A 24,154-nucleotide genomic window follows, 5' to 3' on the forward strand; every position below is an offset into this window, starting at 1 on the left:
TGAGGGGCAATGAAATTTGTTTTCTGTATTTGTCTTTATAAGTTAGAGCAATAAAGATGCCTTTTAGCTTTTACACAAACTTCCATACCTCAACAGAAGGGACACAATTTATCAAGGGTTCTGTGTATAAAATGTAGAAGCATTTGGCTCTTACATTTTTGTGGACAGAAGACTAGAGCATTTAATTTGAAAAATCTGATGGAAAATATTTAGATTTTCTTATTTTGCCACATCCTTCATGATGCCTAGAAACATTTATATACAAAACATAAAATAAATCAAATATTTAAAATGTATTAGCACAGTATAATTTAACTTTTTCATGCTACATTAAAATAACTATTTTAATATAAGATTTCATCTATCAGAAAAAACAGAGGCATGATAAACACACCAGTGTGACTTAATCTCTCCGAGGCTGTAAGACCTCATTTGTAAACTGAAACCAACTTTACAGAGTTGCTATAAAGTAGTGTGTGGAAAGCATCCACTACCCACATGACCTATTATTCCTCAGTGTAACTTCAGACTTAATAGAGATAAGGCATTTTTCCACTTTGCTTCATTTTCAACATATTCCTCACGTGTATTTAAGTCCCTGATCACATTCTAGTTAATAATGTATACTTCTCTCAAATAGCAGCTTCATTTCAAGTGGTAAGAAAAGGAAAACCTTCAGAGTTATGAGGATAGAGAAAACCAAATTTTGATAGTTCACTGCTTTTTAATGGCACTATTTATCACATTGAACACTGAGGCTTGTGAAGCAGTAAATAGTTGTTTGCTGTGGCTGATCAAGTATTTCTGTTTCACTTCACATATTCTGGTACCACTGACATTACCCCTTAACTAAAGGCTTATTTATGCTACTTGAGGCCTTTTCTAGCCCTGAGCCTGACAACAAATGTTGCGGTGCAGGGAAAGTCAAAGTATTGGAGAAGATACTGTTAATGTTGGAACTTCTGCTTAAACCCAAGACAAGATTACATCCCACAAAAGTTTTACATTTAAAAAAAAATCAAAGCAAAAAAGCCGATTAAAAGCTTTCCTTTGAGAAGATAATGGCTTCTAACTTAAATGTTTGAGTTTCAGCACAAATGTAACTACAAATATCAGATAAAGGCGACTTTTTAGGAGTGTGTTTGTCTGTGTCTGTGTGGTGTATCCACGTTTGTATAGGTATATGTGTGCATGAATGTAGGTACACATGCAAACATGCATGTGGAGGCCAGAGATTAATATCAGGTTCATTTTACAATCTCTCTCCAACTTAGTTTTTGAAACAGTGCCACACTGAACCTGGAGCTCAAGCATTCAAATAGGCTTGCTGGCCAGTGAGCTCCAGGGATCTATCTACCTGTCTATGTCCTGCAGTGTTGAAGGTTACAAATACACACTGCCATTCAGTTTTTATATGGGTGCTGGGGACCTCATGCTTTTGTGGTAGGCACATTACCAACTGAACCATCTCCCCAACCACTTTCACTTTTCTTTTAGCCTCTATTTGTTTCATTTTTGCAATGGTGGTGATAGAACCCAGGCCTCACACATGCTAAGCAAGTGCTTACCATGGAGCTATATCTTCAGTTCATTTTTACTAGAAATATAGTAAATATTTATAAATATTATAATTTTCATTTGATACTAGTAGTGTTGTACTCAATTAGCAAAAGACCATAATGGTAGAAAAGTGTATCATAATAAAGACGGACTACATCTTGTCTTGTTTATAGGGGTTTACCCGCCCCACAGAGTACCAAAAAAAAAAAATTAAAGGAGAAAGATTGAAAAGCCTTCACAATTATCCTCAAGTCTCTGTGGTTCATACAAAGTTCAGCTGCCACCATTATTTTTGACTCTTCTAATTGAAAAGAAGCAAATGAGAAAACTTTGCTTCTGCAGAGACAGGAAGAATGACTTACAGGGCTGCTATAAATTATAATTCATACAGAAACTGTGCTTTCCAGTAAGTAAAACTCCCCACCTTTACAATTCAAAACCAACAATCTACATGCAGTGGGTGGCAAATGTTAAATGTATGTATGAAAATGAGTAGCTGATCAGATTGAAAATGATAGTGATATGCAAATTTAATAGTGTAATGAAGTGAAGGACATGGTCACATGGCACATAGATCATCACATATCAGCCTCTATCACCCAGTTATTCCCTATCCACACCCCATTTAGGTCACCAGGAGAGCTTACATAAATAGCCTTAGTACTGAGTCAAATACAAAATGTATCTGTATTAATTACTTTTTCTCATTGCTAAAACAAGGTATCGCCTGGTTAAAGCATCTGAAGGGGGGAAGGGTTTGTCTTGGCTCACAATCTTAGGCCATGTGGAGAAGGCATGGCAGCAGGAGAGTAAGGCAACTGGTCACCAGGCAGCAGGAGAGTAAGGCAACTGGTCACCAGGCAGCTATTTATCAGAGCTGGCATTTGATTTCCTGGACTAAAAAATACCTAACTGTAGTGGCATTTCAATTGCATTTTAATAAATAAAGTCTGCCTGAAGATCTGAGAGTAAAACAGTACCACTGGTCAGCCTTACAGACCAGGTTATGGTACCACACACCTTTAATCCCAGTAGCCACACAAGTTGCCACAGAAACTGGGCCTCAGCCCTAGAGAGGATTATAAGACGGGAGGAAACAGTTCTCAACACACAGTCTCATTCTGTGATTCCTGGAGGCAGGATCACCATTTCAGACTGAGGTTGAGGTAAGAGCCAGTAGCTGGCTGTTTTGCTTTTCAGATCTGAACCCAATTTCTGACCCTGAGTTTTTATTAATCGTGCATCACCTAACAAAGCAGCCAGTACTCTTTATTCTTTCTGAAGATAGCAAGACTATAAACCTTAATCCAAAAAAGATTTGCCAAACCTTGACCATGAATCAAGGAGATTAATAGCTAAAGGGCTCTGGAGAGGACTGCCTTCAGTTGTGAGAAAAATCTTAATCATTATGGTCTAACAGTCGAAAACTTAATAAACATCCTGACCTAATAATCTCCTCTCACTTTATCTTTAAAAATAAATGAAGACTTACCCTTTAAACTTCCTCTTCACCTCATAGATCCTCACACATTGGACAAGAAAAAATGGGGGGGGGCAGTGTCAAATTCTAACAGATTGAAAGTAAGCAATAATTACCCCTAAATAGACTTTTCAAAACAAAGCACACCTGTATACTGTCTGTAAAACTCAAGACTTTGAATGTTTTAGTGATCTAAAATTATTTCTATTTCAAAAAACAACAAAATTGTTGAAGAGACTGGTATAAGATTAAGATTATCCTTAGTAACACAATCATTAGCTTTGAAGTGACCAAAGAATTCATCATAAATAAAAGAAAGCAAACGAAACTAAAAGTGACTGCAAGTGCCAAATTAGGAACTTTCGATGGGTACACAGAAAACTCCAGCAGGGCTTATGATCCAACGGGAAAAGTATACTGCAGCTGAGATCCCAGAACACAGAGATAAAAGTTTCTCTGAAGTATTTCACCTCAAGTATTATGTTTGAAAGAATAATAAAGGATAATATCAACCACTTCAACTAACCAACATACAAAATAAAATTTCTGGATAGAGACCTTTACAACTTTGTGCAAGCAACATCAATCTCCCTACCCACAAGGCTGTCTTAGCTGTCTTGAGATAACAAGCCTCTCTAAACCAAGTTACAGATGCACTCAAGTCAGAACAGAGCAAAGTGAGTGCTACTGCTGCCTGTATCACTGTGACGACCTTTACTATATGTTGCTGTTGCTGACTTTCTTCATTCAAACAGAAACTTTCGAATGGGAAGTATCATTAAAGGTCAACAAAAAAGACAGGGCCAATAGAAGATTTTATTAAGAATACCAAGTACCTTCTTCGAACAAAATATATACCATCACCACCATTGTAAAAGGTTTACTTGTGTTTGTGTCTACCTAGTCTGTCTGTGTGTGGATGCAACATGTATGATGTAACTTGTGTGTGCAGGTGTCCATGGAAGCCAGAAGAGGGCATCAGAGGCCTGGAGATAGTTAGACAGTTGTGTGAGTGCTGGGACGGGGCCTGGAGATAGACAGTTGTGTGACACCTGATATGGGCGCTGGAAACTGACATCTGGTCCTCTGGAAGAGCATCATGTGCTCTTAGCCTCTCAGCCCCACAGAGTATGTTTCTGTGCTTTCTAGAGCACGCCTTCTGTATTTTTTTCTTGTCACTGAGATTGCCAGTATATAAATTTTACATAAAAAGACCTTATGAAAGATTCTAAATGTCCAAGAATGCCCCCTCCCTCATCATTCATGAATTTGGCAACATAATCTTAGTTTTCTCATTGTTTTCCCTAATATCACTGCTATCAAGAAAACTCCAAGTCTCCATGTATACCCTAGGGTCACTGCTAGCAAGAGAAATCACTTGGTACAGAACCCAACAATAAAATGCATGGCAATTACTAGCACAGTGCTGTTATTTTATACACAGCATTTTTCTTTTCAGCACTGTCCTCTTCAAGAATAAAATGCTTGGCCACATTCATTTCATATTCCCAGTGTTGAGGATGAGGCTTGCATGCAACCAGCCCCTAGAGGAATGTTTACAAAAACATTTAATAATCACTACAAAGTCATCTAGGGGAATAATTCCACTGTTTACTAGAATTTTATTTCCATGGGGTTTCTTGGGGTGGGGAGGGTTAAACTGAGTAAATAGACTATGAACACCAACAACTGGTGCTTTGTCTGCATTTCACTGGTTTTCATAGCTGGGAATTAAAACACCTCATTTAGAAGCTGGTTGAGCCTCCTATTTCTCTGTACCAAATTTTTAAACTCTAAAAGCAGACAATGATATCCTTACAGGCAGGAATCAAATCTTATTTAGCTCCATGCTTCTAGTATCTAGTTATGGAATATGAGTACAATAAATTTTTGTTCAATAAATGCATTATTAAATTGATCCAGAGTATATTTTTCATACGGTTTTTCACAGTGGCTAAAAATAATTTCTAATACTGTAATCTACAATCTTCATAGAAAAACACTGAAATATATGTCTGATAGTGTCTGTAAGACAATTTGGCACAGGGCAAAGATATATCAAATTGAATTCAGTTCTTGAGTCCCACACATAGTGAAACCTGAAGATAATATGAAACAGGGAAAGCCAGCTACGACACATTCTCTTGAATTTTCTTAGTGTGGCCATGACAAACCGGTGGAGCTGAGCAGCCAAGCACTTTCATATAATGGGGACAATGAGCAGTGATAGGGCCAATGAAAAGCCAGAAGCAGTTAACCTCTCCCTACAGTTTCCATTTGGTTGGCAAGTTAAGTCCTCAGGGAGAAGTGCTACCTTTCAATTTTAGCACTAATGGTAAAGAGAAGTTTCTAAAATCTTTGATGTACTTTCCTTTAGTAACACACAAATCAAATTTTTCAATATAAAGATGAATGATAGTTTTTCCCAACTGGGATCTCACAGTCTAGCTCTGTCCTACCCACTGTTTTTTTATGTCTCTCTCCCTCACACCGATTAAGATTCTTGGATATAATTTACTCATCCTGAAACATATTCAGCTTAGATTTTACTTACATTATATGAAGATAGATTAGTTTGAAGAAAGAATTAAGATTAAAAATGGGGAAAAAATAAGGTCAATCAGTATAAACAAAAGAACTAGTACAATACAATTTGTAATTTTTAAAAAGCAATAACTACAGACTAACTTCTACAGCCTGAAATCAAACACTATATAATTTCAATTTGTTTGCTAACTGTTCTAAGTTATATAAAAAAAAAAATCTGACCTCGAAACACCCCTCCCTCACAACTATAGGTGATACAGTATCTCCATTTACTAAGTCATTTTAGCCTGCAGCCTTGGAGTACTTAACATCCCCACCTGCTTCCCTCATTCCCACCGCAGATTCTACAGAACAGCATAATGATTAGCAAAATGACGAGACTACAAACTTAGGTAAGAAGACTCAGTGATTAACATCTCAATTACTCTCTCTTGATAACAAGCCACAAAATTTTTGATCTTGCTAATCTTTCAAGCAGAAAAGTAAACAAGCAGATTTTAAACCAGGAGAAATAAAGGATCCAAATGTCTCCAACAAAAACAGAAATCTCAGAACCACTTCAAAAATTAGACTCACTTCCGAAAAATGAAAAATCAATCTCCATTTCCTCCTGCCATAAGCAAAGTGAAGGGATGAAAAGCTGCCCTGAGACCCCTCTTTGTTCAGCCTGCACTTGTATCTGATGACAGAATTCTCTGAATGCAGTGAGAGTCCCTTCATCACAAAAGCTTTCTTTTTGGATCAAGGTGCAACAGTCCTCGGAAGGACAAGAGCCTGTGATGTTGAGAAGTGCTCTGAAACCGACAGTCTGACATGTCCCTCCACTGTAGTCGGGATTCTTAATCCTGTCTATTTAGAAAGCAATTTAACACGTGAAATGATAAAAATTGTTGATGACAAATGAACTCATAAGTAGACAAAACAAAGCCTATTTCATGTACTGTGTTTTAAAAAGCTTCAGAAATCGATCCCATTATTTTCCTCAACTAAACATATTCAACAACAAAGGGCATTCAGGACTACTTACCAAATATACTATTTGAATATCATTGAAATTTGCTCACTGTTTTCCATGCTCACTGTTTTCCATGGTAATAAAAACTGCACTCTGAAGAAACCCCATTAGGCTGACGGGCTCCCTGATCCCCAGACTCCAGTTCTGAGGCAGACCCACTGTTGCGAGAGTGGGAGTGAGTCGGAAACCAGCCACCCAAAGAACCCACAAATCCCTCTAAATTCCAATGCCGTAAGGTAATTCAAACCTGATGTTAACTGATTCTAAATATCTGTCTGAATTCCTTTATTAACTTATTTTATGCCAATAAGACACAGACAATAAGGCAAACTCATTTTTATAATGTATATAAACATATAAGACATATTGAACATTAGTAGAACCTCATACTATTAAGTACATCAGCACCAAAATGAAATATTTCCATTTAACAGAAAAGCTACAGATTGGTGTTAGAATCTTTTATGTAAATCCTGAGAAGAAAAATTCTGCACCAAATGAAAAAAGAAATCACAAAAATGCTAGATATTTCTGCCAAAAAAAAATCAGTCATTAAATATTTTTTAAGAAAAAGAAGTATTATTATTAAAATCCAAAGGAAAAATGATTAAAGTTAAAAAGGTATTCATACTCATACTTCCAAGCTTGAAAATCAATAGGAACGTTATGAAGAAAGAAACCCACCTTGGACACAGTGTCCTCAAACAACAATAGTTGACATTGCCTTCAAGAATGCTCTGGTGTCACAGAACAGCTCCCTCCCTCACAGCTGCTCCACCACCACTAACTACTCTGTAGTCCCGATGGAGATGAGTTGAGTCTGATAATGGAGCCTTCATTCTCCAATAACAGGCTCGAGATCACTTTACAATATACCACATGGACTTTAATCCACTGACAGGCCCCTTAGTACATTCGCATTCTTAAAAAGCTTTCTGTATGATCCTCAGTTTCTTTTTCAATGGGGAAGGGAGAAGCACATTTATCTTTTATACAGACATGTAAAGCTGTTAGCCATACTGCTATTGTAGGATTTCTGGTACAATTACTATAAAGCTGTATAACATATTTTTAAGCATTTTAAAAATAAGAGATAATTATATAATGATAAAAAGGAGAATTGAGACACACACATACATATTGAAGGTCTGGCATCACAAAGTTAACATTCTTTATTCACCATTAAAAGCACTCAATGTAAAATTACCTTAACTGAAACAAACATCACCCAAGTAGACAAATTAAAAATACAAATTAAAAAAATAAAAAAAACATTGTATTTGCTTGCTACCTGCTATATGGGAGGCATAATGCTAGAGACACAACACATGAAATCTAGAAGCGGGTATTTTTACTGATGAAGCAACTGAGGTACTGACAGCTATTCAATGTCAGTCCTGAGACCTTTTCAGTCTGCATGGTACCAAAAATTGCTCATTCTGGGGCTGAAGAAATGGCTCAGGAGTTAAGAGCCCTGGTTGTTCATTCAAAGGACCTGGTTTAATCCCAAGCCCACTCTTCAAATGTTTCTGGAGAGGATCTCATCACAGCACAGCACAGCACAGCACAGCACAGCACCAGAATCTCCATCTGACCTCTGGCTGGTTGAGTAGGACTGAAATCCAATTAGAGCGCTGCTGGTTACCGACAGGCAGGAGCGCCGCTGCTGCTCCTGCAGGTTACTGTGCCGTGTTTGTTGCTGTGCTCATGTGTAGCACTGGGTAGAACCACTGGCTGTGTTCCTCTTTTGGAAGCTGGCATTGAGCCTTCAGGTACTGTGAAAGCTATTCCTCAGGGAAGAGGCTTTCAGGTCAGTTCCAGGTCAGGGCTTCTAGGCCCTCAAGTATCAAGTGTCTAAAGTCTATTGTGATTCAGCAATAGGAACTTACCTTCCATCTCTGGGGGCAACCAAACGTGATAGCATAGGCTGTAATTTGTTTTTTAAATGGAAATTTAGTTATAAAAATATTGGAAACCACACTTAACTCTATTGTCCCCAGTACTATTTTCTCTATTATTAGCACTATATATATGTATTATATATAGCTAATTATTCTGAATTTCTTCATGCTTCCAAGTAGTATTTTCCAATGTCTACCTCACAGGTTCAAACGGACTTGCCAGAATATTATACTCTCCCATGCCAGTCATGACATTTAAAGAAATAAACACTACACCCATCTTGTCCCTTCACTAGGTTAGATATGATGGCTATGGGATCCTGAATATAGTTAGTACAGATTTTAATTTTAGAAAGTAAAATAGGAAGGCTAACACAAGGTTGGCTGCCATCAAACATTACACAACAAGAGTCAACTTCTCAGACAATGAAAGAGGCTTTCCAAAAGAGCAGATGGGCCTTGCACCCAACTCATCTATAATCACAAAGTTCCAGGTCTGAGAGTCAGTTTCATTCACGTTTGCATTCCAAGAACCATAATGAGCACATGCGAAAGCTTTAGAGCTAAACGGTCTGCATGGCTGAGGGCAGGCCTTATTTGTTCAGGAGGCCTTGCCCTAACCACAAAGTGCCCTTTAGGAAAGCTAAGACCAAAGGCTTTTCCACCTAATACTCTTCTGAATGCAGGATCCATCCTAGCCTGCCTTTTTCTTATTGGTAACAACTTGGCATCTTTCCCAAATTAGGGCCCTCTTATCTCCACCTTCCTCAGTAAACTCCTACATCCACTACCTAAGGGCCGAGAGCACAGCCATGCGCCTACCACACCAGGCTTATAAAAACAATTCCTTGGTTCAGTATGGCTGCCCAGTTATATACATGAGAAATAGAGTTGAGTCTAGGAATCCTTAAGGAGTGCTGAAAGGAATATAAACTGTATGGCCACTCTGAAGGAAAACCTGGCAATTCTTAATGAGCTTTATAATGGACATCCAACAACCCTCCAGTTTTACTCTTAAATGCATGTCTCCTTAAGATAAAATGATAATTATTGCAGTATTGATAGAGTATACTGAGGTGTGATACAGAGACCCCAGAGTCTGCCTGCAGTCTCACCAGCTCAGAATAAAGGCTGCCACACAACTAACTAAACTTGATTTCATGGTTGCCTACAAAGAGGCAATAATCCTCATATATAGAGACATTTCAAATAAGAACGTCAAAGCAGTAAGGAATGGTGCTCACGGTCTCTGTACACACAACCTTGAGCAGGGCTGTAAATCTACAATTTTCTGAAAATCTCACTAACAAGACAATAAACCTTGATTACAATAAAAATATACTTGACTTCCTTGTACAACGTTTTATGGCCTATGTCTCTACCCCATCAGCTTGCAGTCCCACCCAGTGCACCTCAGGAAGCACCCTACAAATTCATTTACAGATAAAGAGAAAAGGGGAGAGGGCCCCGTAGAAACCCTTTGAACGATGTAATTTTATAATCCACAAAGCCAGGTATATGAATATTGAAAAGCCCAGACCCACACTTATATGTGTGCTATTCTTTCCCTAAACACCTCTCTTTACTAACTCTCATGCTTAAATCTACACAACTGTTACAGGCAGCAGCATGAAGCTGTATCTCCTGACACATAAAATGGAATATACAGCCACAGGCCTTTTATGGAAAGAAGACACACCACCCATTTTCCGGTATTAAACAATTATTCAAACACACGAACTGGATTGGAGTAGATGCACAGGGGAGGGAAACAAAGATAAGAAAATGAGTGAGAAAAAGAACAATAAAAGAAATTCAGGTGCCAGCAGTAAGAGGTAACCTAAATAAAGTCTGACGTACCCCTAAAGTCTGAGAAACAGAAAAGTAAAAGAAGTCCACATAAGCTGAACTAAGATAACAGAGTCATAAAAACTATAAAAAAAAGTTAATATTTATTTTGAAAGGAATCACAATGATGTAACACTTGAATAAACAAACTGTCACTGAGCTGAGCATGGTGGTATACACATTTAATTCCAGCACTCAGGGGGCAGAGGCAGGTATATCTCCATGAGTTTGAGGTCAGGTTGGTCTACAAAACCAAGTTTTAGGACAGCCAGGGCTACATAGAAGGACCCCTATCTCGAAAAAGATGAAGGAAGGAAGAAAGGAAGGAAAGAAGGAAGGAAGGAAAGAAATTGATGTGGATTTCCCTCTATATGTTGTGATTAGCATTAACAAATAAAGAAACTGCTTTGGACCTATAGTAGGGCAGAACTTAGCTGCTGGTGGGGGAGGGGCTAAGCTGAATGCTGGGAGGAAGAAGGGCAGAGTCAGAGAGAAGCTATTGAGCCACAAGAGACAGACCCCAGTTGGAATCTTGCTGGTAAGCCACAGCCACATGGCGATACACAGATTAATAGAAATGGGTTCAATTACGATGTAAGAACTAGTCAATAAGAAGCTAGAGCTAATGGGCCAACCAGTGATTTAATTAATACAGTTTCTGTGTGATTATTTCGGGCTAAGTAGCCGGGAACCAACAAGCAGGGTGCTGCTACAGGAAATGTCATTGAAAACAAAAGAAAAAAGTTCAGGGAATAGTCATTTTAATATCAAGAAAGAATGATCACTGAAATTTATAATCAATAATGTAAAGTGCATGACCAAAGTGAGAATATGATTGCTTTTTTGAAGTGAACAGCCTGTTAACATCATCCTGGCACCTAAAGATACTGAACATAAACTATAAGGAAACAGTAAAGATACAGTCTGGAATAGATCCCATACCAACTCAATTTTTAAGACTATTATTTTACGTATATGAGTATTTTATCGCATGTGTGTCAGTGCAGCAACTACATGGCTGGTGCCTGTGGGTGCCAGAGAGCATGTCAGATCCCCTGGAATTGGAGTTACACACGTGTAAGTTGCTACACCATGTGCTGAGAATTGAACCTGGATTCTCTAAAATAGGAATCAGTGTTCTTAAGAACTAAACCATCTCTCCAGCTCCCCAACTCAGGGGGTAAGGGAGTAGGGGATACACACAAAACAACAGGGTCTCTCTATGGAGTTCAACCTCTCCCAGAACTCTCTGTGTAGCCCTGACTAACCTGGAACTCACAGAATTCTGAATGCTAGAATTAAAGATGTGTGCCACCATGTCTGCTTGTCTCAGTTTTTAATTTGTGTTCTTTCTTCCTCTGTGTGTGTTGTATGTACATGTTCAAGCCGATGTGAACATACCTCAAATAAACAAGATGGAGAACAATCCAGGACGACATCTGAAGCCAACTTATGCTCTCAAAGCTAAGGCTTAAAAGTAGCACCTAAATAAAGAAATCTATAAAAGGCAGGCTCTCCAACAAGAGACACATGTGATATAACTGAGTCTTCCTAAACTTCAGCTGATTATCTTTAAAGGGGGAGCTACAGAACATTATATACTTAATCTGAAATCAACTATCAATGCAAAAACCACTTATCCACATACGCTAACATGTGCACAACTCCAACAAAGAAGCTATTGGTGAAATCAATTAAATAAAACCTCTTTTTTAAAAATCCTATAACAGCTGGTCATGGTGGCACACTCTTTAATCCCAGCATTAAGAAGGCAGAGGCAGGCTGATCTCTGTGAATTCCAGCCAGCCAGGGCTACATAGTGAATTAAGTCTCAAAATAAAATAAATAAATAAATAAATTCTTAAAATCTCATAAAGAAAATGTAGGTGACAATGAGATGGCTCAGCAGGAAAAGGTGCTTGCCACCAATCTGATAATGCCCTGGAACCTGCAGTAGAAGGAGACAACTGACTCCCAAGTTGTTCTCTGATTGCAGTACACACACACACACACACACACTGAATACACTGGACGTAAAAAAAGCAGCAACAACAACAACAACAACTTAATTAAGTCCTTTAGGCCATAAAAAAAATCATAGTAGATTCCAGAGAAAAACATGAAAGTTTAATTTCTTAAGACTATTAGGGGGGCTGGAGAGATGGCTCAGAGGTTAAGAGCACTGACTGCTCTTCCAGAGGTCCTGAGTTCAATTCTCAGCAACCACATGGTGGCTCACAACCATCTGTAATGAGATCTGGTGCCCCCTTCTGGTCTGCAGACATACATGCAGACAGAACACTGTATAAATAATAAATATTTTAAAAAAGAATATTAGGACTTACTATAAATTAAACTACTTTAAAATTTTATTTTTAAAAAAAAAAAAACTCAATCTCAAAACTAGTGATGAGTTCTAAAAACAAACTCTCCATAAAGCTCATGTGTGTGACAGACAGATCCTGGCACACGTTTTTAAATTTACAGTAGCGTAAAGATGACACCTATTCTATAGCCAGTTCAGAGTTCTTATCTTTCCCTGACTAGTAGTGTGTGCTATGATATTCTCTCATGATGCTGGGCAGTGACAGGGAGCAGCAGCTCACAGACAAGCAATGGTTTACGATGGTTAAGGTAGTATGTTTTCACATCCCATCGTATCACAAAAGAGCATCTACATGTGTGAGCTGTTCAACGCTGTTAGAAGTTTTGTGTTACATGGTTTTGCCCAACTGTATACCGATGAGCATTCTGAACATATTTTAGATTCTTTATGCATTCTAGATATTGATCCCTTATTAAATAAATATATGATTTGCAAATATTTCTCTCACTTTTTAGGTTGCCTTTTCATTATGTTGGTCGTTTCATTTAAAGTAGAAGTTTTTAATTTTAATGAAGCTCAACTGACCCTGATTTATTTTACTGTCTATGCTTTTGGTGTACTAGTCAAGAAATAACTGCCAAACCCAATGACATGAGGCATTTCACCTCTAGCTTCTTCTCAAAGTTCTCTGTTAGCTCTTACACCCTAGTCTTGGAGCTGTGTTGAACTAATTTTTATATACAATTATAAGGTAAGGTTCTAATTTCAATTGTTATCTTTGGCTATCCCATCTTCTCAACACCAATTGTTGAAAACACAAACAAATAAATCTGGCCTCCCAGAAATGGTCTTGCTATATACAAAAATCACTTGACATAACATAACAAGAAAAGGTTTATTTCTGAGCTTTTCGTTCTATTGCATTGCTCTACTCATGATTTATGCCAATACCACACAATTTGATTATAGCTTTGTTTTAGTTTTTAAACTTTCATTGTATGTGTGTGGGATTGTGAGTGTGGGCACATACATGTGGAAGTCAGAGGACAGACCACTCTAAGAAGTCAATTCTCTACTTCCACTTCATTGATGCAGAGTCTCTCTTGTTTCTGCTACTCTGCACATTCAGGGTGGCTATGCCTGTGAGCTTTCAGGCAAGTATGTGTTCATCTTCCATCTCCCCAGAAGAGTGCAGGGGTTAGAGATGTGTGCTATAGCACCTGGCTTTTAAAAATGGGTTTGGGGGATGTCTTAGGGGTACTACTCCTGTGATAAAACAAATTGACCAAAGCAATTCAGGGAGGAAAGGGTTTATTTGGCTTATTTCCATATCAAAGTTCATTACCAAAGGAAGTCAGGACAGGAATTCAAACAGGCCGGCATCCTGGAGACAGGACCTGATGTAGAAGTCATGAAGGTGTGCTGTATACTGGCTAGCTTCTTGTGGCTTGTTCAGCCTGCTTTCTTATAGAATCAGAACCACCAGACCAGGAGTAGCACCACCCACAATGGGCTGGATGGATCCTCTTCCATCAACCACCAACTTAAGAAAATATTCTACAAGCTTGCCTACATCCCAATTTTCTGGACGCATTCTCTCAAGTGAGGCTCGTTCCTCCCAGATGTCTCTAGCTTATGTCAGTACAGGGTCGAAGGTCGGGTTTTCAGGCTTGCATGGGAAGCACTTTACCCAGTAAGTCATCCTGGGCACCCAGTTTTAAGTTCTGAAATAACTGGGAAGAATATGACTTCCACTTAGTTCTTTTCATGGGGTTTTATTTCAGAACCCTTGAGATTCCATGAGTTTAAGATGAATTTTTGGTTCTGGAAAAAAAAAAGTTGCAGGGGTTTTGGTAGGAATATACTGAGTCCATAAACTACTTTGTATAGTAACAATGTCTTCAGATCCATGAATATGAAATATGTCTCCATTACATAAATAGAAGACATAAATGGTGTCTTTAATTTCTTCTACAGTACTTAGTAGTTTTTAATGTTTAAAGTTTTTCATCTCATTAGTAAAATTTACTAATTACTTTTTATTTCTCACATTGTTGCACTGCTAATGTATTGAAATAGATTATTCAGTGGGCTAATATGGATGGTATCAAACAGCTGAATTTGTTAGTCCTAACAATTTTTTTGCTTAATCTTAGAATTTCCTACCTATAACATCAAGTTCTCTGCAAACAGAAAATTTTATTTTTCTTCCTATCCAGGTTGGAACATTTCTATTTTCTTTTTCTGATTGCTTTGGTTAGAATTCCTAATACAGTGTCCTTGCTTTGCTCTTGAGGTCAGAGGAAAAGCTTACAGTTCATGCTGCAGTGTAAAGTCGGCTGTAAACACTGCATAAATGGCCTTCATCATTAGGTGAAATACTTCTTAGTTTTATGATAACTGTTTTCATCATGAAAGGTGCTAAATCTTAAATTTCTCCATTAATTGTGATGATTATGTGACTTTGTCCACTCATTAGAAAACCCAGGCAGCATTTTACCATGCATCTCACACAACTAAAAAGTTATTTAGTACCCTGTTTTACATGGAACTCCTCTTAATTTCTGAAACAAAATATTTACAGCAGAATTTAATGACATAAATTAAAGGGTTTTTACAATAATTCATTTTTTTAAAAAAGTAGGGCATAGCTATACACACCTGTACACTTATCATCAGGGAGCAAAGGCAGAAGGGTCTAGAGAACTTGCTAGTCAACAGCCCAGCAAAAATAGCAAGCTTCGGACTCAGTGAGACCCTCTCTTGAGAAAATACAACAGAAAACAATAGAGGATGACACCCAACATCCTGATCTGGGCTCCATGTGAGTGTACATGAACACAAGTATATACACAATGACATGCATACAATGCATGTGTGCACACATACACAGCGGGGAGGTGGAGAGAGAGATTTATATTGAATAAAGTAACAGCTGAAAAAAATGAAATGGCAAAGAAACCGGACTTCATTCAAAAATTCCTTTTCTTTTTCATAAAGTTAAACAAATACAGAAAGACTATGACATAAACCGGAGCTCTAAGAATCAAAAGTCTATGCTGTGCAGTTGTCACGTTATTACCAATACTGGTAAATACGCTATTAACTCTACCTTTGGACGTGACAAGAGTTTCAATGTCATTCCTCCTGAGAATACATGTTGCTATCTTGACTCGGGATTCAAGTTAGAGCAGCAGGAAATTGTTCTGCTTTGTCTGGCAACACATTTTAGCTTACTTTGTAAACCCGCCGTCATTTCTGTCCCACAGTCCTGCAGTAGGTGTTTGTGAGAAGAGGATTTCATTTTGCTGAGCTGACAGTGACAAGCCCTTGGGGGAAAGGACAACTCAAGCAGGATGGCAGCAGATGTTGGCAGTCAGCTTTCTTACCGTTCATTGCCTTTGTGACTAGACTGTACCAGCCCTGAAACCCACCCAGAAAGCAGTGGGTACACTGAAATAGTCACTTCTCAAGTTTAAGGATTGTAAGGTTGTCAGGTGATGATGGCGCACACCTTTAACCCCAGCACTTGGGAGGCAGGGGCAGGCGGATCTCAGCAAGGTCAAGGCTAGTCTGGTCTACCGAGTGAGCTCCAGGGCAGTCAAGACTGTTACAAAGAGAAACCCTGTCTCGAAAAAACAAAGGAACAACAAAAAAGAATTGTGAGGTTTTCCCATCCTCCAAAATAAGCCTACTAGGGACAGAATAACAAACCAAAGGAAAAATATCAAAGGTACAGAAACATTAACTGAAGAAAAGATTGATAGATTTTTACTTCCCAAGAAAGGAAGGAAGGAGGGAGGCAGCTAGAGAGGGAGGGAGGAAGGGAAGGAGAGAGAGAAGGCAGGCACAGAGAAATGGAAGAAATTAAAGGAAGAAGACACTGATACATAATAAATAGAAAACGCATTCATTCTTTGGTTATATCAACGGCATTTATTAGATCACTATTATGGTAGACACTATTTCAGATCCTAGGAATAGAGCAAGAAGACACACTGTCCCTTGAGCCCATGAGAAGTAAATGTAAAATGAACAACAATCAATTAGTGATTAAGTGCTAAGAAACAATACACAAGTCATGAAACAAACCAGGTTAGGATACACTAATTTCTAGTGAGCTGACAAGGAAATCTAACAGAACAGACACTAAATAATGGGAATGATGCAGCAAATGAGCAGCTGAGGGAAAACTATTTCCCGCAGGGGTTAAGCAGAAGAGGACCTTAATGTGGGGATAAACTTCCCATATTCACAGAGCAGAAAAGAAATCCAGTACTGTTCAAGTTTTATGGATTCTGATACTTTTAAGAGTGGCAGCAAGTAAGATCTCAAAGTGCTACAACCATCTCAAAGTCAAAGCTTGGGGGGAAACAAAACTAAAACTATGACAAATGAGCTACTCATACAGAATTTTAGACAAACAATGACCACCAGGAAATTTTAGCAGAAATGAGAAACGTGAGTGATTCTAAGACAAAGGTCTGTGGGTCAGAAGAGATCAGTGTTTTGGTCAGACACTAACCATTATTGAGGACGAATGGGGAAACTGAGATTACAAAGTTTGCTTTAGCGGAGGTGCACGGCAGTAGGTCTTCAGAGATCCGGCTGGACCCGCACCGCCAGTATCCAGTAGCTATGTAATCTCCATAGAGTTTTCCTCAACAGGAAAATGAGGAATACCACCAACCACACTAGATTCATTATTAAATGAAACAAAATCTGTGAAAGTTAATGGAACTTAGGCTTACTACCTGACAGTCATGGTGTATCAGCAAGGGAAATGAGAGTAAGCAGAAGATAAGTTGTAAGAACTGAACATACGGTTAACGGTGCCTACTTACAAACAAAAGCTCCAGCTAGAGCTTGGCCAGTCTTGAGTTAAAACGATGGCAGAGAAGGAGCCCCGAATCTGGACTCCCAGTTATTGAGCACTTTCACATGTACACACAAACTGGTCTGCACAGTAAGACTGACTCAGGAGGATAAGGAAGTCACCGAATGTCAGCCAGTCAGACTGGAATCATGACTAAAGCCTATGACACTTCCTCCTACGTCCCGTAAACAGTGGCCGAAAGCCTTCCACACACATAACTTGAGTACACAAAGAAATTTGCTCAGCAAGAACTGTTTATTCAGTCCATAATCTAGTCACATCTAGGATATAATCCCATGCTGTATCTAGCAGAGTAAGTCAGCTTCATGATATAAAAATGTTTATTATAGGAGCAAATTCCCTAAAACACAGTTTTTATATATTTTCCAAATTGAAATTTTAATTAATATTAGCTTAGAACAAAGTAGATAGAATCATTTTTATTGTGTTTATTTTATTCATAGCTTTCAACCATATAGGTGGGCACTGAGCTGTTGCATATTCTATCATAATCAAAAAGCTTACTGTTTCTATCATTAATGCCTCTACTATTCATATACTTTAAGATCCTTAGTCAACCCTTTAATTTGCCCTTCTTTCTTTCATGCTCAGAAAGTAAGCTAATTCTTCTGCAAACAGGTCAATGAGCCCCGTACTTAGTCAGGATGATTCACTTTCACACAGTAATTATTTTACAAATACTGCATTATTAAGTAGCTAAAGGAATAGCTAGACTGGGAAAAGGAAACCTGGAGAACAGTCAATTGAATGGTAAAGCATTTAAATATTAAATGAGTCACATTTTATAAGACATGTCAAAAACCCACTAAGAAAATGTACATCTGCTTGATACTTGTGCGCAGCATTACAGGTAGGAAAGAGTACCTACCGGCAAAAAAAAAAAAAAAAAGACTTGAAAAAGAGGTAAGGATGAAAAAGTGAGCAGTGGTCACAAGCAAAGTGCAAAAGGCAATGTGACTCTCTGAACTTAATCTCCAAGAAAAGGTAAGGCACTAAAGGTTCTAGGCAGAAGTATAAAAACAATGCCAACTTAGAGAAGCCTTTCTGACATATAACAAAACATAGACTAAATAGAATAAAGGCTCAGAACAGTGAAGCCTGGCATGTCTACTGAAAGATTGTCAGTAACATTTCCTTTAGATTATGAAGGGCTTGGACCTCAGTGGTCACATCTCTTCCTAAGCAGTGAACAGTGCTGAGCACCAAAAGGCAGTGGTACTGAGACTCACTCCCAGAGACCACTTTCCACCACCCTGGAATTCCAGAATGCACTCACAGGGCAGTGTGTGAACCACAAGGATTCAAGGGGAAATGAATGGCAGGTACTGAAGAAGATAAGGGCTGTGCAGAGAGCCTGGACATTTGGTAACAGGAACAAACTTGATAAAACCAGTAGGCTGTAACCCTGAAGAGAACTGCACAGAAGATGCCCTCACCCCATCCAGCACATGCCCACAGTTACCGTGCACTGAAGCAGAGCTGCATTCCTAGATCAGGTAGCATCATTCAGAAGTTCCTTTGTGGCCTTCAGTTGAGGCCTTTCCTTAGGCCCTTTGAGATCCTCTCACCACAAGCTGGGGAATGGGGAAGACTTGGTTCTGCAGTCTCCTTCAGCACACTTCCACCCTTCTCTCTTACCTGGTCCTCAGCCTGCCTTGGGTCTACAATACTTCAATGTCCTAAGCACTGAGAGGGTGGGTCACCACCTCCTGGCTCAGCTGCCTGGCAGCAGGGGTTTGTATTTCCTTAGGTTCAGCCTCTTGTTTATCTTAAGTCAACCAAAACAGCAAAGAATTTTATTTTAACCCTTGAAAAACAAACAAACAAAAAAAAACAACAACAAAAAACCTGACTACTCAAACTCTTTCTCTAGCACAGAGCCAAATGCAAACAACAGACTCGTTCTTCTATGGAAGGTAATGGGACTGATGCTGCTACAACGTGGGTGAACGTTGAGACTTGATAGAATGGGAAAAACATGTCCAAAGCAGATCAGCAGCCAGCGGGGATGATTACTGTGATTTAGTACTTTTGAGAGTATTGAAATATTTTAAAATTAAATTGTGTTAATGGTTGTACATCTCTGAAATATAACAAAAAGTATTAAGCAGTACACTTTAAACAAGTCAGTTTTATGATATGTAAATTATTTCTCAGTAAAGATGTGATTTGAACTAAACAATCATGTTAGGATGCTAGAGGGAAACATGGAGAAAGACCAGATTATAATGTTTTCTTCTGAAGGAATCTAAAATATCATGGAATCCAAAGAGACTGAAGGATTCTGAAAATCAGACTGACATGCTGACATTCACCTCTGAGGGAAAGAACTACCATGTTGACAGTGACAAGAATGACTTAGCGCACCTGGACTACAGGTAGAAGACTAGACGAGCGAGGCAATGAGCCACTTCAAAATTTTTAAATGAAAGGGAAAAAAAATCTTTTTTGGTGACTGTGTTTCATGCATTAATCTGTCTAGCCTCAAGCTCTCCAGGTAGGAAAGACCTTGAACTTCTGGTCCTCCTGTCTCCTCCTCCCAGGTGCTGGCATTACAAGCATGCACTGCCATGCCAGGTTAATGTTAAGCTGGGGAGCCAACCTACAGCTTTGTGAGCATTACTTAAGTACTCTACCAACTGAGCTACTCCCACAGCCTGTCCCAATTTTTTTAATAGAAAATTTGGAAATGAAGAGGACTTGAGTCAAGACAGGTAAGAAAACAGAAAATACTTTAGTATTAGCTTCAGAGTAGAATGTTATCTTCAGAAACTCTGTAAAAGGGAAACTTTGTGTGGAAACCAATTTAGCACATAAATAGATACACCTTATTACATAGGGCTACAAATAGAGGGAATTATAGATCATAACTGAGTGTGAGACAGTAGAGCTACAGAAACCCCTTCCAACTGACCTTGTAAAATAGCAGATGTTTTAATCTGACTTAACTAATAGAGGATGTCTTTGAACATATCAGAGTTGGGTGCGATGGTGAAACGTGCTCCCGGCAATGAAGCATCCATGCGCAGTCTGCTTATATTGGGTTTCATGGTCTGAGTTGATGAGGATGACTGATCAGGTCTCTTCCTCAAGGAACAGGTTCCACCGAGATATGTACTCGTATGGCTGGATTCAGAGTCCAGAGCATTAACTGTTACACCATGGGAGTTGGTATGATGCTAAACACTTTTAATTCCAGCACCCAAGAAGCAGTAAGCAGGTGAACAGATCTCTGAGAGTTTAAGCCAGACTGCTTTAAGTGTGTCAGATCAGCAGCATACACTTAAACTCCATTTCCAAGAGAAAGAAATTTTAAAAACTCAGTCCAGTGGAGGGATTGGGACACCAACCCATGCACAACACCTTCGACCCTAAAGTTTGTCCTGCCTGTAGAGTGTTCTGGGACCAGAACCTAACAGAGTCCTCATCAAAGAGACCAGAGAGACTTCACCCAGCAACTGATGGGAACAGATGCTGAGTCCCACAGCCAAACATTAGGCAGAGCTCAGGGAGTCCTGTGGAGGAGGTGGAAGGAGGATTGTAGGAGCCAAAGGGATTAGTCATGAGAACCATGAGAACACAGCCCACAGAATCAACTGATCAGGACTCAGGGGGGCTGGAAAAGATCAGGAAGCCTGTAGGAGTCTAACCTAGGCCCTCTGCATGTATGTTATGCTGTGTAGCTTGGTGTTTCTGTGGGACTCCTCAGTAGGAGCAGGGACTGTCTCTGACTTTTTTTGCCTGCTTGTAGGACCATTTTCCTCCTACTAGGTTGCCTCACTCCGTCTTCATGTATGTGCACAGTCAATTGTAGCTTGTTATGCCATGTTTGGCCGATGTCCCTGAGAAGCTTGCTCTTTACTGAGGGGAGATGGAAGTGGGTATATCTGGGAGAAAGGGAAGGTGGGAAGAAGAGACTGAGGGGAGGGGGGACTATAGTTAGGATGTAATATATGAGAGAAGAAGGAAGGAAGGAAGGAAGGAAGGAAGGAAGGAAGGAAGGAAGGAAGGAAGGAAGGAAGGAAGGACGGACGCTCCAAAGTATCTTAGCAATGGAGCCAGTTTATTTCCCAAACAGCCCATAAAGAACTACAAACAAGTTTTGCTTCCCATTAAAACACTTAGGAAAAGACAGTGAATGCCACCTTAACTTTTTCAAAAGCAACACATTCTCATTATAAAATGTATTTGAAGTGGCAAATGCATTCATGAATATCTCACCTTAGGTTTTTAAGACAGGTCACCAGAAACCATCTAGAGCATAAGTCCTGGGTTAGACAGACACCTGAAATGAAGAAGGAGAAAAAAACATGGTCAATAAAACTAAATCTGAGCTGGCCCTTTAATTCTTCACACTGAGAAACCTTAAACTGATTATTTTACTAATTCTTTTGTGATCATTTGTTCTTTAAAAGCCTGTACCAAGTCAAGAATTAAGAGCTCTTGGAGCTAGGGAGATAGTTCAATGAGTTAGAGCATGCGCTGGCTAGTTTTATATCAACCTGGCACAATCGAGTCATTTGGAAAAAGGGAACTTAGATTGAGAAAATGGCCCACCAGACTGGCCTGTAGGTAAACCTGTGGTACGTTTTCGTTATTGATAATTGATGTAGAAAGGCCCATCTCACTATGAGTGGTGCAACTCTGGGCTGATAGTCTGGGAGCTACAAGAGAGTAGGTGTGAGCAAGCAGTGAGAAGTTAAATCAGTAATTCATTCTGCCATGGCTTCTGTTCCAGTTCCTGGCTCTTGGTTCCTGGCTCTCAGTGTTGAATTTATAAGCTATCACAGCAAGAGAAACACCAAGGCATGGAACTTGCTACACAAGCACAAAAAACAGAATTTGGATCACTAGCATCTATATAAAAGGGTAGATTATGGCTACTCACAGAGCTGTAAACCCAGCATGGGGGGAAAAACAGATGGCTCCCCGGAACTCAGGGGCCAGCTAGCTATGAGCTACAAATTCTTTGAGAGACCCTTTCTCAAGGGAATAAAGCATAGAGCCGATAAGAGCAACCCACCATACTTCTCCAGGGATGAACGAACACACACACACACACACACACACACACACACACACACACACACACGAGGGGTGAGGGAGGGAAGGAGTTGGGAGGGAAGGGAAAGAGAAGAGAGGAGAGGAGAGGAGAGGAGAGGAGAGCAATTGGCTTCTGTACTAGTACTATCAATGACTACTATCTCCACAAACAAAACAAAACAAAAAAAACATATTTTGAAAACTAGGAAGTGTAAAAGCAAGCCAAGAGAACATATTTATAAAAGATAAATCAAACAGAAACTTAAAATTTTAAAAAGTCTTCTAAATACAAAACAAAATTCTTTATATTGACAAAAAAATCAAATTAAAATAAGCTATCATAATCTTTTGTAGATGAATTATAGTTGTTTTTAAAATGTTGGCCATTTGTCAAAGGCAAAATGACTTGATGGATAAAGGTACATGCTGCCAAGCCTGATGACCTGAGTTCAATTCTTGGCACCTCCATAGCAGAAGGAGAGAGCTGAGTCCTATAAGTTGTTCTCTGACTGCACAAATCCACAGTGGCATGCTTGGGCTCCCTACCACAAAGGAATAATAGAAAAAAATTTAATTCATGGTAAGACTGCACTTCATGACCTTCTTTCAAGTTTGGCATATCTCTCTTACTACTAAATGGATACAGACTGAGACATTTCTAGGTATAAATTTTAGGCCACCACACAACTGACAACCAACACAGAGATTACAGAAGTAACTAATGGGATAGATGAGAGTTGTGGAGATGATGGCCACCTAAATGACTCAAAATGGCAGGTTCTCCTGCTGATATATATTGCAGGAGCAACAACAACAACAAGACACATACCCAAACAAAACACACACAAAACACTTCATTGTAATAAGTCACAAAGTTTTGGGGGATTGTTTGATACTATAGCATAATCTAGGCTGTTCTAACTGCTACAAATTATATACTGTAATAGATCGCAATATATATTAGAATAATATATATAATGACTATCTTTGTATACGGTTCTTCATCATGTAAACTAGTAAAAACCTTTCTGGAAAGCAATGTTTTAATAGTCAACAAGAGTCTTAAAAAAGTCCAAGTTCTGGGACTAGAAAAATGGCTCAGTGGGTAAAAGCACTTGCTCTGTAGGCATGAGGTCCTGAGTTAGAATCTCAACAGTCATATAAAAAGGCTGGCATGTCCCATGTGCCTGTGACCCTGGGATTTAGGGGCAAAAACAGGCAAATTCAGAGGGATCACTGTCTCAAGGAATTAGGGTCAACAGCAATAGGGGAGGACACCTGATGTCTTGTTCTGGCCTCCACATGCATGTGGACACACACCTGCATACTCACATACATTTACCATATACACAGAGACAACACACACACACACACACACACACACACACACAAAACTCAAGTCCTTTATCCAGTAACATTATTATTCCAGTAATATCTTTTGAATAAGCAGGAGTAGGGTGGGAAATGAAGAAAGGAATGGGTAAGGGGAACAGTTAACCAATATTGAGGATGCATTTTTTAAAAAAAAATCCTATAG

The 24,154-nt window shown here is 39.0% G+C and overlaps 1 protein-coding gene across 5 annotated transcripts in view; it reads right to left on the reverse strand.

Annotated features, from left to right (window-relative positions):
* Positions 1-24,154, reverse strand: part of Peak1 (pseudopodium enriched atypical kinase 1) — a 209,360-nt gene that overhangs the window by 140,458 nt on the left and 44,748 nt on the right. For all 5 annotated transcript variants that reach the window (XM_048416724.3, XM_048416726.3, XM_048416723.3 and 2 more), the window contains one exon: positions 21,796-21,859. The gene's annotated coding sequence lies outside the window, so the exon portion shown is untranslated. The remainder of the gene's footprint in view (positions 1-21,795; positions 21,860-24,154) is intronic.

This window comes from Myodes glareolus, chromosome 4 (assembly GCF_982192425.1).
Source record: "Myodes glareolus chromosome 4, mMyoGla1.1, whole genome shotgun sequence".
In the NCBI taxonomy this organism is placed as follows: Eukaryota; Metazoa; Chordata; class Mammalia; order Rodentia; family Cricetidae; genus Myodes; species Myodes glareolus.